This window comes from Macaca fascicularis, chromosome 7, assembly GCF_037993035.2.
Source record: "Macaca fascicularis isolate 582-1 chromosome 7, T2T-MFA8v1.1".
Lineage (NCBI taxonomy): Eukaryota > Metazoa > Chordata > Mammalia > Primates > Cercopithecidae > Macaca > Macaca fascicularis.
The window spans coordinates 80582457-80593353 of record NC_088381.1 but is presented as its reverse complement, the minus strand read 5'-3'; the positions used below and the strand labels follow the sequence as shown (position 1 = coordinate 80593353).

The following is a 10897-nucleotide window of genomic DNA, read 5'->3' as shown; positions in this document are numbered from 1 at the left end:
ACAATGCGGTTTTGTCATTGGTGATGATGGTGTTTTTTGGCAGTGTCACTAAACTTGAATAGCAAGAAAAGTGAAGGAGCAGATAATTCTGTCTTAAAAATAAAGTGTTTTAGCTATTGGCAGATGTCAAGACAACCTGAGACTTAATGAATACTAAGCTGCATACCTGCCATCCTTATCTGTCTCCAGCACAGTTGACAAAACAAGGTAGTCTTGATGTCAAAACAGATTGGGAAGGAAGAAAGACAGACAGAAACTTGGGCAGAATTAAGAAGTCTTGCTTTTTCACTTCAAGTTTTCTTTAAAAAATTCTAATTTATCTCCTAAACAAACTCTTATTTGCACCCCAAATAAAGCATTTACTAACTCACAGGAAATTAATCAGAAAGCATTCTGTAGCAGTAGATGAAATCCTATTGACCCACTTTTCTGTGAAAACCATAGGTCTTTGTAATCTGCGTTTGAAAACCTATTCTGCATATGGAAATGGTGATCCTCACTTTCCTTTATGAAAGCACGCTTCCTTTCACTTCCTTTTCTCTCATATTTGTTTCTAGTTTTTTTTTGTTTTTTTGTTTTTTCCCTTGGGACTCATTACATGTTGGGATCACCCAGGTTCCGTCCTTGGTTTATTCTTCTACTCTATCTCATAGGTGAAAATGGTTTTCATGATAACGTGTACAGGCTACTTATACACAGTCTACATCCTGTTTGAGTACCAGACTCACAAATTAAATTGTACAGTAATCATTTTCTGTCTGTTTCAGTGAGTAGCTTAGACTCATCTACTGAAGCTAGAAAACTGAGAGTCATAATTGTTCTTGAATCTAAACCCTTCTCTCAGTGCCTGCCTCTTGAGTAGATTTTCTGCTTCTATTCTTTACTTCTTTACTTTCTTCATAAAGAAACTGAAATGAAATGATGTAAGCACATATTTATATCTCTTCCTATCTTAAGGTACTTCACCTGCTCATCACCCACAGGATAAAGTGCAAATCCCCTCACAAAAGAAGTGGTGGTGGATCAGATCATGATCCACCACTACCTCTCCAACCATCTCTCTCAATTCTTTCAACAAATGTTTACTGAAGGCTTCTTACGAGCTATTGTGAGCAAAGGCTAGCATGATCCCCTCTTTGGGAAGCTTAGGTTCTGTTGGCAGAGAGGTGTATTAAATAAATAAAAATACAATTGTAAATCAAGACAAATAAAATGCAAAGATATGTCATGAAGAAATCTAACCTAGTCTGGGGAGTTAGAGAAGGCATCTGATCTGATATCCTAAGGAGGGATAGGTGTTATTAAGGAGGAGAAGAAATGGAAATGGGAGGCAGAGTGAGCATTTAAGGTTTGGGCACAGTATTTGCAAGGCCTCTGTTATGGGAATGCCTTATGTTTAAAGAACTGAAAGGAGGCTGGTGTGGCTGGAATAGAGAGGAAGATGGAATATGAAGACATAAAGAGGTAAATAAGGACAAGACCTTTACCTGGACCTCATAGGCTCGGTTAAATATGTGGTGCTTTACTTAAGGGCAACAAGAATCCAATGAAATCTTTTACTGCTATAAAAATAGCATGATATATTTGAATTTAAAAAAAAGCCCTCTGGTAACAATATGAACAATGTGGAGTAAAAACTGGAAAGGGAAATACTGTGCACATTGTTGATGGAAATAAAACATTGTAAAGCCACCCTTGAAGAGATGGCAGTGCCTTAAATTTACCTTATGACCAGAAATTTCACTCCTAGGTATCTAAGCAACAGCAGTAAAAACATATGTCTACACAAAAACTCGTATGTCAATGCCTATCATGTTATTATTCATAATAACCAAAAGTAGAAACAATGCAAATGTCCATCAACAGGTGAATGGATAAAATATGATATATCCATACAATGGTATGCTATTCTGCCAGAAAAAAGAATAAAGTACTTATACGTGCTACAACATGGATGAACCTCAAAAACACCATACTAAGGAAGCCAGACACAAAATACTACTTATTATGTGAGTTCATGTATATAAAGCATCCAGAGGCGAATCTATGGAGACACCGAGTCTATTAGTGTTTGCCAAGGGATGGAGATGGGAGGAGGGAATGGGAAGTTACTGCTAATGGACACAAAAAAATGTTTTTGGACTGATGAAAATATTCTAAAATTGTATTGTGATGATGGCTGCACATACTTTAAATTTACTAAAAAAAAATCAGTGACCTGTATACTCAAAATAAATGAGTTTTATGATATGTACAATATCCTTCAGTGAAATCATTGAATGAATAAACAAATAAGGAAACAAATAGAGAAATAAAATGTGGATGTCCAAAAAGTAGTTAGGAGGCCCTGTGATAGCCTAGGTAAAAGGTGAAAGTTGAGTCCAGGGTGGTGGCCTAGATGTAAAGAAGGAAATAAGTTTGAGAAATATTTAGGAATTAAAGTCAACAGGAACTGGGGATAGACTGGACATGGAAACTTTGGTTTACCTGCTCTCCTCTAGAAATGCTAAACTGCTGTAAGTATTTGAACGCTCCATGCTCCTTCTCACCTTTCTCTCTGTCTGTATTACTGTGTTCCCCGGGAGTGGCTTTCACACCGTCATCAACCTGATGCACACCTGATTCCATTAGAGACTCAAATCTAGTATCATCTGCCCTTTAGAACCTTCCCTGACCCACCCTACCACTATTGTGTTCCCACAGCACCTCCTGTGCATTTCTATATTAGCATTTTATTGTACACCATTGTTTACATGACTATCGCTTCACCTTGATCGCTGTTGTCAAACACCTGATACTTGGGTCTTCACTTCCATCAGAGCATCCCAGCCAGACATGGCCAATTGATCACAGCACTCTCCTGCTGAGCACTGAGGATACTGTGGATATCACTGTACTCAGGATGCTTCTCAAAACAGTGCCACAGACAGCCTCTTGTAACCAATTGGCTTTGATACATCCATAAAGTCTGCTTCTGACTGTGACATTCTTGATGCCATGCATATCTTATGTGTCCTCTGCACCTTGTACAGAAAATGGATACAATAAACTGATGAAAACCCTTTCAGGAAGATGCTTCCAAATATTTCTATACTTGATATGCAATGCAAGTTATTCCTACCTACTGTATATTTTGTATGGCAATGGCTTCTGATTTTTGCCCTCAGATAGCTAGAAATTTGCTGAATATCATAATTTTTTCCCATCTTTTCTTCTACATCCTGTGTTTTGTTAAGTGTAGGCACAGTCCAAAGTATTCCATCATAAACTACCAGACTACAGTCCACAATGGGCCTTGGGCTTTGCACAGTAGTTTTTATATTTTAGACATTATGTCTTTGAGAGCTAAAGCTTCCTAAGTCAGGCATCAAGATAATGATTTAGTGATTTATTCCTTTGAACCAGCTACTTTGGTGACTCATTTTTCTCCCTAACCCATGCTATTATACACTAATCCGTGCATAACTTCCCTTTAATACAGATGACACAGACTGTTTACTTAGGATGGTTTTGCAATATGCACACTAACAAAGACTTTGTGAGCAGGAAGAATACCAGTTATTCAACCAACTTTAAGAAAACAGCTGAGTGGTAGACCAGCTTAGCAGGGTGTTAAACATCCATTAATAATGGCAGGGTGACAAACTTGAAGGTTTTGATTTTAGTTCACATAAGCACTCCAAATTCAAGGCTCAGCCCACTGTATTTCAGGGTTTCTGTTAGAGAAAACTTGACCTGAACGTACAGGATGTCCAACTACAAGAATGTTACAAGGCAGATCTTTTCACAGTAGCTTCTATGATACTACTATGGTGTAATACATATTACATGTTAGGTAGAAATATAAGACACTTTCATTCTTCTCATTTCTTGCAATAGACATCAAGTGCAGAAAAATTATCAGGGTGAACTGTTTGACAAGGCAAAGAATGAGGTGATGCCTTAAGATAAATATCTCTATGACTGACACAAAAGTCGAGTTGGGACAATTGAATGGTGTAAGCATCACTCAGAAAACTGACTCATCCACAGCAACACTGGGCAAATGAGGCTGCAGGTAGATGCACTAGAATAGAGTAACTTTTTTTTTTTTTTTTTTTTTTTGAGACGGAGTTTTGGAGTTTTGCTCTTGTTGCCCAGGCTGGAGTACAATGGCATGATGTCGGCTCACAGCAACCTCCACCTCCCAGGTTCAAGCGATTTGCCTGCTTCATCCTCCCGAGTAGCTGGGATTACAGGCATGCACCACCATGCCCAGCTAATTTGGTATTTTTAGTAGAGACGGGGTTGATCAGGCTGGTCTCGAACTCCTGGCCTCAGGTGATCCACCCGCCTCGGCCTCCCAAGATGCTGGGATTACAGGCATGAGCCACTGCTCCTGGCAGAGTAACCCTTATTTTATCTTCCTTTTTCTGGTATCTTTCTAAATCCTTCCCAGCCCTTCTCCACTATGCATAGCTAATCATGCTGCATGAAAGCTGTCTGTTCTTCCTCTAAAACACATTCTCACCCCTTAGCTTAAGCCAAGGCATCATTTCCTTCAGGAAGCCTTCACATCTGGCCGAGGAGATGGGTTTCTGCAAATCCTCAGACTTCCCTTCTGCACTTCTTTCCTTCTCCTGTTATAACATGTATGTATCTTAAATTATTAGAATTACTTGCTTGTCCAATTTCTCCAATAAGACTGTAAGCTCAAAAGGCTGGTATTATGCCTACCCTTCCCCCTTTGAGAAACCTCGCTAACATACTACCTGCATTTAAGTAGCTGTTTCATAAATATTAATTGAGTAAATAAGTTGCATTATATAAAATTGTACCTTAAATATTTGATTTAGCATGTTCATCTGCAATGATTAAGGAAGTAGTTAAGGCAGCAGTTAATTTTTAATAATTCACCAATACTTAGGTGGACAGGTTTAGACAGTTTTAAAATATCTTAGTTGAGTAGGGGGTAGGGGTCGGTTAATGCACGCCCGAGACACATAAGGTTTTCAAAGGACTTTGCATAAATAAGCAATTTATTTTATAATTATTGCTTGTATTGTTGCTCTCCAAATTTCCACCAACGTAGGCTGAAAGACCTTCAAGATAATTCAGATTAAGAAGAATTAAAATTATGAACCAAGAAAGGCAGAAGAAGGGAAGTATGTAAAAATGTACTTGTTCAGTCTTGCTACTATTTCCTGGAGTCAATCTTGGTTTAAAACATAATAAGCGGACCCTGGCTTGTCATACCTACTTTCTCCCAGGGGTTTGAGACTGTAATAAAAGCATTTTAACTCAGTGGTAACTGGATTACAGTAATGCAAGAACCTGCCACCTTGGGACCTCCTGCTTGTGTCTCGACCTGAATAAATGTGCATGGAAATTGTTTTAAACTGATGGCTGTGCAAGATCACAAGTTATAGTAATGTTGACAGTCTCAGCTTGGAACCTGGCAAAAAAAAAAAAAAAAAAAAGTAGAACACGGATTGAAAACAGCTCATTTGCTGGCATCAAAGCAATGCTCAGAGGTTTAGATGTACAACCTTTGCAGGTCAATGGTGACAATATTTGCAAAGTGCCGCCAGCATCTCCGCTGCAAATTGAAGCAACTTAATACAAATTCTTGCTGCAAATCTGAAGCAACTTGATTTCTTTTCCAGCCTCTAGTACTCATAAGAAGCCATAAGGAGAAGTTTCTCAGACTTAAAGTGTGCGAAACGATACTAAATCTTCCATCTCCTGGAGGCCGGATAGGAAATGAAAAGGTATAGTTGTCACATTCTGTTACAGCTGAGTATCACGGAAATAATCCAATCAGTTTGTTCCCTTCAAAAGTAGCCGGTGTTTCATTGTGAGTTCTGCCTTCATTATTTCACAGGTTGATTGTAGTCTGTCACAGAGGCAAAACATCTGTTGGCAAAGACAAGGAAGGAGAAGGAGATCCTCCATCTTCCTTATGAACGTTCAAAGAAATTCTGGTGAATTTCCTGCTGGTGAAAAGTGGCGGCTTCTCAGTTTCCAAGATCCCAGTTTTGGGGAGGCACCAAACAGTTACTGACTAAGAGCAAACAAATTGTGCATATTCTGCACAGTGTAACTGCATCTTAGTGTCAAATTCAGCAAAGTGGATACAGAAGGGATGATTCAGAAAGAACTTAAAATCGGCATTTTTGTTCCTCGTAAGTCAGTACAATCATATAAGTCCAGATCTGCTTATTATAAAGCCAAGTTGTTTCCCCAAAGAGATTCACTTGGAGTCTAACTTTTCATAGAATGCTATTTGGGTCCATAGAGCCAGGCAAAATTGCTCAAATTGTAAAACTATTTCAGCGAGAATTTAAAAATATCGTGTGGTTCTGTTTCCATCTTTCAAGCAAAATAGATAGTAGGGTCTCCATTTTACAGAATAGGTAAGTGGGGTTCAGAGATCAGATGAGTTTTACATATGGCACATGGTGCAGTGATTCTATTCTAATCTATTTTATTTATTGTAGAGACAGGGTTTTGCTCTGTGCCTAGGTTGGAATGCAGTGGCACTGTCATGGCTTATTGCAGACTCCCCCTCCTGGACTCAAGCTATCCTCCTGCCTCAGTCTCCAGAGTAAATGGGCTTACAGGCACATGCCACCATGCCCAACTAATTTTTTTTCTCTTTTCTTTTCTTTCCTTTTTTTCTTTTCTTTTCTTTTCTCTTTTCTTTTCTTTCCTTTTCTTTCAGAAACCAGATCTTGCTATGTTGCCTGGGCTGGTCTTGAACTCCCGGGCTCAAATCATCTTCCCACCTCGGCCTCCCAAAGTGCTGGGATTACAGGCATTAACTACATTGCCCGGTGCCATGATTCTAATCGTAGATCAGGATGATATCTCACTCATAGCTCCAAGAACCAGTACCCAGGAGAACATCTGGCACAGAGATGCTTCACTTTGCTTGTACTTGTTGGCTCTTACTAGATCGATAACCACCATGAAAACCCCCTTCCCACAACCCTTTGAAAAGCGAGTGTCATTGTCTACAACTACTTGGAGTATTCATTTACGTGTTTATGAGTTTGTATCTTAAACGCTCACAGTTTAGAGTTTAGAAACTATCAGAATCTACACTTTATCCCCATTTTAGAGAGTCTGGATTTTCAACTAGTTTTGTCACATACTAGCATAGCTTGATTTTAAATTTTCTTTAATTTTCAAATCGGGATCAAAAATCCGTAAAGTAATTAATGTCAAGTTAAGAAGGCACACTCTGCTTTTCTTTAATTTTCAAACAGAAGTCATAACTTACTTTTGACTGAAAGGAAAAATAAAAAAAACAGAAAACAACCCTAGATGTATATTATTTCTACCCTCTTTTTATTTCTGTTTGGCCATTTTGGTGTGTATATGTGTGTGTGTGTGTGTCTTCATTGTTTTTTTGTTTCATTTTTTAATACCTTGTACACCATATCTGTCTTCTGTTCTATATAGAAATCAGAGGCTATGACATTAGCAACCCTTTAAGTTGTATGCAAGGCACTAATTCTCAAAGCTTCCCAAATATGCCAAGAACGGGCAACTATTTCAACATCATATAATGGATGCAGGCAACTGGTATATTTAGTATCGAAGGAACAGCTTTTCCTTTTATTTCTGTTTTTTTTTTCTTTTCCCTCAGTAGAAGCCAAAATTTTATTATAAAACCACAGATAAGTATATCAACTGCTAGGAGGCTGGCACAGCAGAATACAAGGAAATAAGAGATAAGGGAATTTGGTCAAATACAAAAAGTACTGTGGAATTTAAACCAAATGACACGAGATAAGGCTTTCTCTGAGTTTCTATTAAAAATGTAATAAATAAGAGATCCAAAAAAATTCTTTCCAGGCCTAGCACTTTTGTTCCTATATTACTCGTCATAAATGTATGGTATCATCATCAATGCAGGGATTCTATTCAGAGTTGCAAAAATACACTTTCCTGAAGTCATGTCAAAGATATGACAGCTTCAGATGGATGTCCTGTGAGTCTTTCAGTAAAGTTCATCATTTGAATAAATAGACTTTATTTACACACTTAAGGATAATTCTCTAAGGATCCCAAGATACTGTGAGTAATGGATCTTACTGATATTTCATGTGCTGCTGTTGAATTTAAATTGACCTAAATCAGATAAAGTGAACTCCCTGCCACCTCCCCCCGCAATGAATTTGCATAGATTTATGTAGACCATCTCAGTGCCTTTGGCTCTTCTGACCCCAGAGAAGGGACAGAGATTGAGATCTGGACAAAAAGGGACTCTAGTGGTTCCCTAGGATGACAGCACTTCTGGGACCTGCAACTTGAGTGTGATCTGTGGCCTCAGGTGAAGTGGACCATGGTGTCTGCTCCATCTCTAGAGGGCAATAGCCTGAGTCATAAAAAGTATCCCTGCATAATATGGCACATCTGTCAGCCTCAGCATCCCTCAAGCTCAGTTTATATCTATCTTGGGATGGTTCACAGAAGGAAAAGATCACCCCATTTGGCTAGTAGGTTTTCAAGCCATTTTATTTTACTCTATCTTTTGTTCTTATGTGATATGCGTATATATACCTTTCATCTGGTTGAATTTATGTTTTAAGGCATTTATAGATAATTTTAGAGCATCATGTTATGTATCTCAGTAGACTAAAAAAAAACAAGCCTTATATAATTCTTTATTCTAGGGTGTCTTCCAGCTTGGGAGATGGAGGTACAATGTTATCAACTTTCAGGAATAATTTCTATTGAATGTGGCAACAGATAGGTATAGTAAATTCCGTGCCATAAATAGTCTGCTAATAGCCCTGGGTATCAAGTCATGAGTGAGTATAGCTATCAATAAGCAAACCCACAGTCCTTCAGGAATAGGTTATGTGAATACTTGTGACATATATAATGTCATAGTTCAAAAATCAGTTCAAGTTTTGAATATTTTATATTATTATATCTTAGGTTTTCTGGGACTAGGAAGATGTTGGTCTTCAAAAGATATTGAGGAACAAGGCTTATGTGGAACATGAAAGATGAAGACCAGATCTCCACAAATTAACTACTAAGATGTTTAGAGAGTCATTACTTCTGTAAATTCTAACTCTAATCACTTAAAAAAGTTAGTCACTTTTAAAACTATCTAGTTTTCTTTCTGAAAGCAGTTTAGGATTTGATATAAATAGAACATTTCTACTCACTTATAAACAGGGTTCTCATAAATCTCTGTGGCTTCTGTACTATGGCCCAGAATAAGAAATGAATGTGAGGTTGGATAAAGACTGAACACCTTGCTCTCCCTGTTTCTTACTATTTAAGTGAAAAGTCTTCCTCAGAATTATCTCTGAATAGTCCCATGGAATTCCTTCTTATCCCATGCAAAAATATTGCATTAATGAGTAACTTCAATTAAATGAATTAAATTAGTGTGTGTACGGTATCTGGGATCACATCCGGCACAAGGTGCTGTGTAAGTGCTGATTATCCTACTTAATGTTAATTTATTATTTTTATTTCTCAATTCAGATTTCTAGATTAAAATACAATTAGTAGGGTCATGTAATTTGTCAGGGCCTCTTAGCAAAATGAAATTTATAAAACCTTAAACTGTTGGCAGGATATGGACAGAAGTCCTTACTCTCTTTACGTAAAATTTGACCACTAATGTTAAATTTTAAAAATAATCTGTATGTTTTATGTATTCATAACTGTATATGAGAAATATTTTTCTAAAGAAAATCTTGTCACTATGAAAATTAATTTAAAATAATATTATTTAGTTTACAGATTAATGAAGCTATGTTACAACTTGATGACATCTTGAGTTTCACTTGAAGCTATAAACCTCATTTGTGAATGAGTTTATATTACATATGGGTGTAATTATCTGGTTAGCTTCTATGTTTGTGAATCTAGAATGCCCTGTGGGCAAACTTGAGATCTTCCTTCGTGTTTCACAAATTCTGAGCATTGCTCACATATTAATAAGATTCTCTACACACACCAAAAAAAGAGAAATTTTTTTTTCTTAAAACTTTAGTTATTTAAAGGTAAGTTCTCTAGAGGCCTTTTCATATGTATATATGTTTCACATATACATACTTTACATGTATATTTTATACATATGAAAATATCATGTATTGATCCATTTAATCTTTAGTCATTATTTAAAGATCATTTTTAGAACAAGTTGTAGTTATGCTAGATAAAACAAAAAATAGCTTTTGTACTTCAAAATGGAAGTATTTTGTCAAATATTTTTGGGCTTTATCATACTGTTAACTAATTGCTCAGGATATATAATAGTATCTCTAAATATAATGGTATGGTTATTTGTTTAATTAGATAAAAGTAGCACGAATGAAAATTGCCTGCTTTGATTTTCAGATTTATCTACAACAACATCCATGCTAAAATAGTTCAAAATCTACCTTGTACTAAAGTCATAATTGGGGAATATATTGGTAGGAATGCAGTTGATTTTAAATCTAGTTAATTAGTAAACAAAAATAATTTTTTCTCCTCAATAACAACACCTTTGTTTTCATGTACAATTCATACCTATAGTCTTGGTCATAATATTATTAAATGTAATAGATGATTTTTGAGTAATTGGCCATTTAAGATAGCTTTAAAAAATTAAATAGTTATATAAGTCAAATCACTTAATAAAACTTTTTGTTTGCTTTATGTTATCAATTATTTTAATGACATAGTGGAAGGGTCATCATGTATCAAGCATTTGATCTGTTATAAAATTTGCTAAAAAATACTTTACAAAATAGTTATGTCTTGAATTAGTTAGACCTATTTTTTTTTAACCTTGGTAGTTTCCGTATTTAAGTAATTCTGCATTTATTTAACAAATGAATTCTGTGTTTTAATTATCGAGGAATGTAGGTATATTATATTGTTCAACTCTGCCTAGTAA

The 10897-nt window shown here is 36.4% G+C and overlaps 1 long non-coding RNA gene across 1 annotated transcript; it reads left to right on the top strand.

Moving 5' to 3' along the window:
* Positions 1-4126: 4126 nt before the first annotated feature.
* LOC135971652 (uncharacterized) lies at positions 4127-8272 on the top strand. Its single transcript, XR_010587900.1, has 3 exons — positions 4127-5750; positions 5864-6164; positions 6704-8272. It is a non-coding gene; the product is annotated as an uncharacterized lncRNA (long non-coding RNA).
* Positions 8273-10897: the final 2625 nt, after the last annotated feature.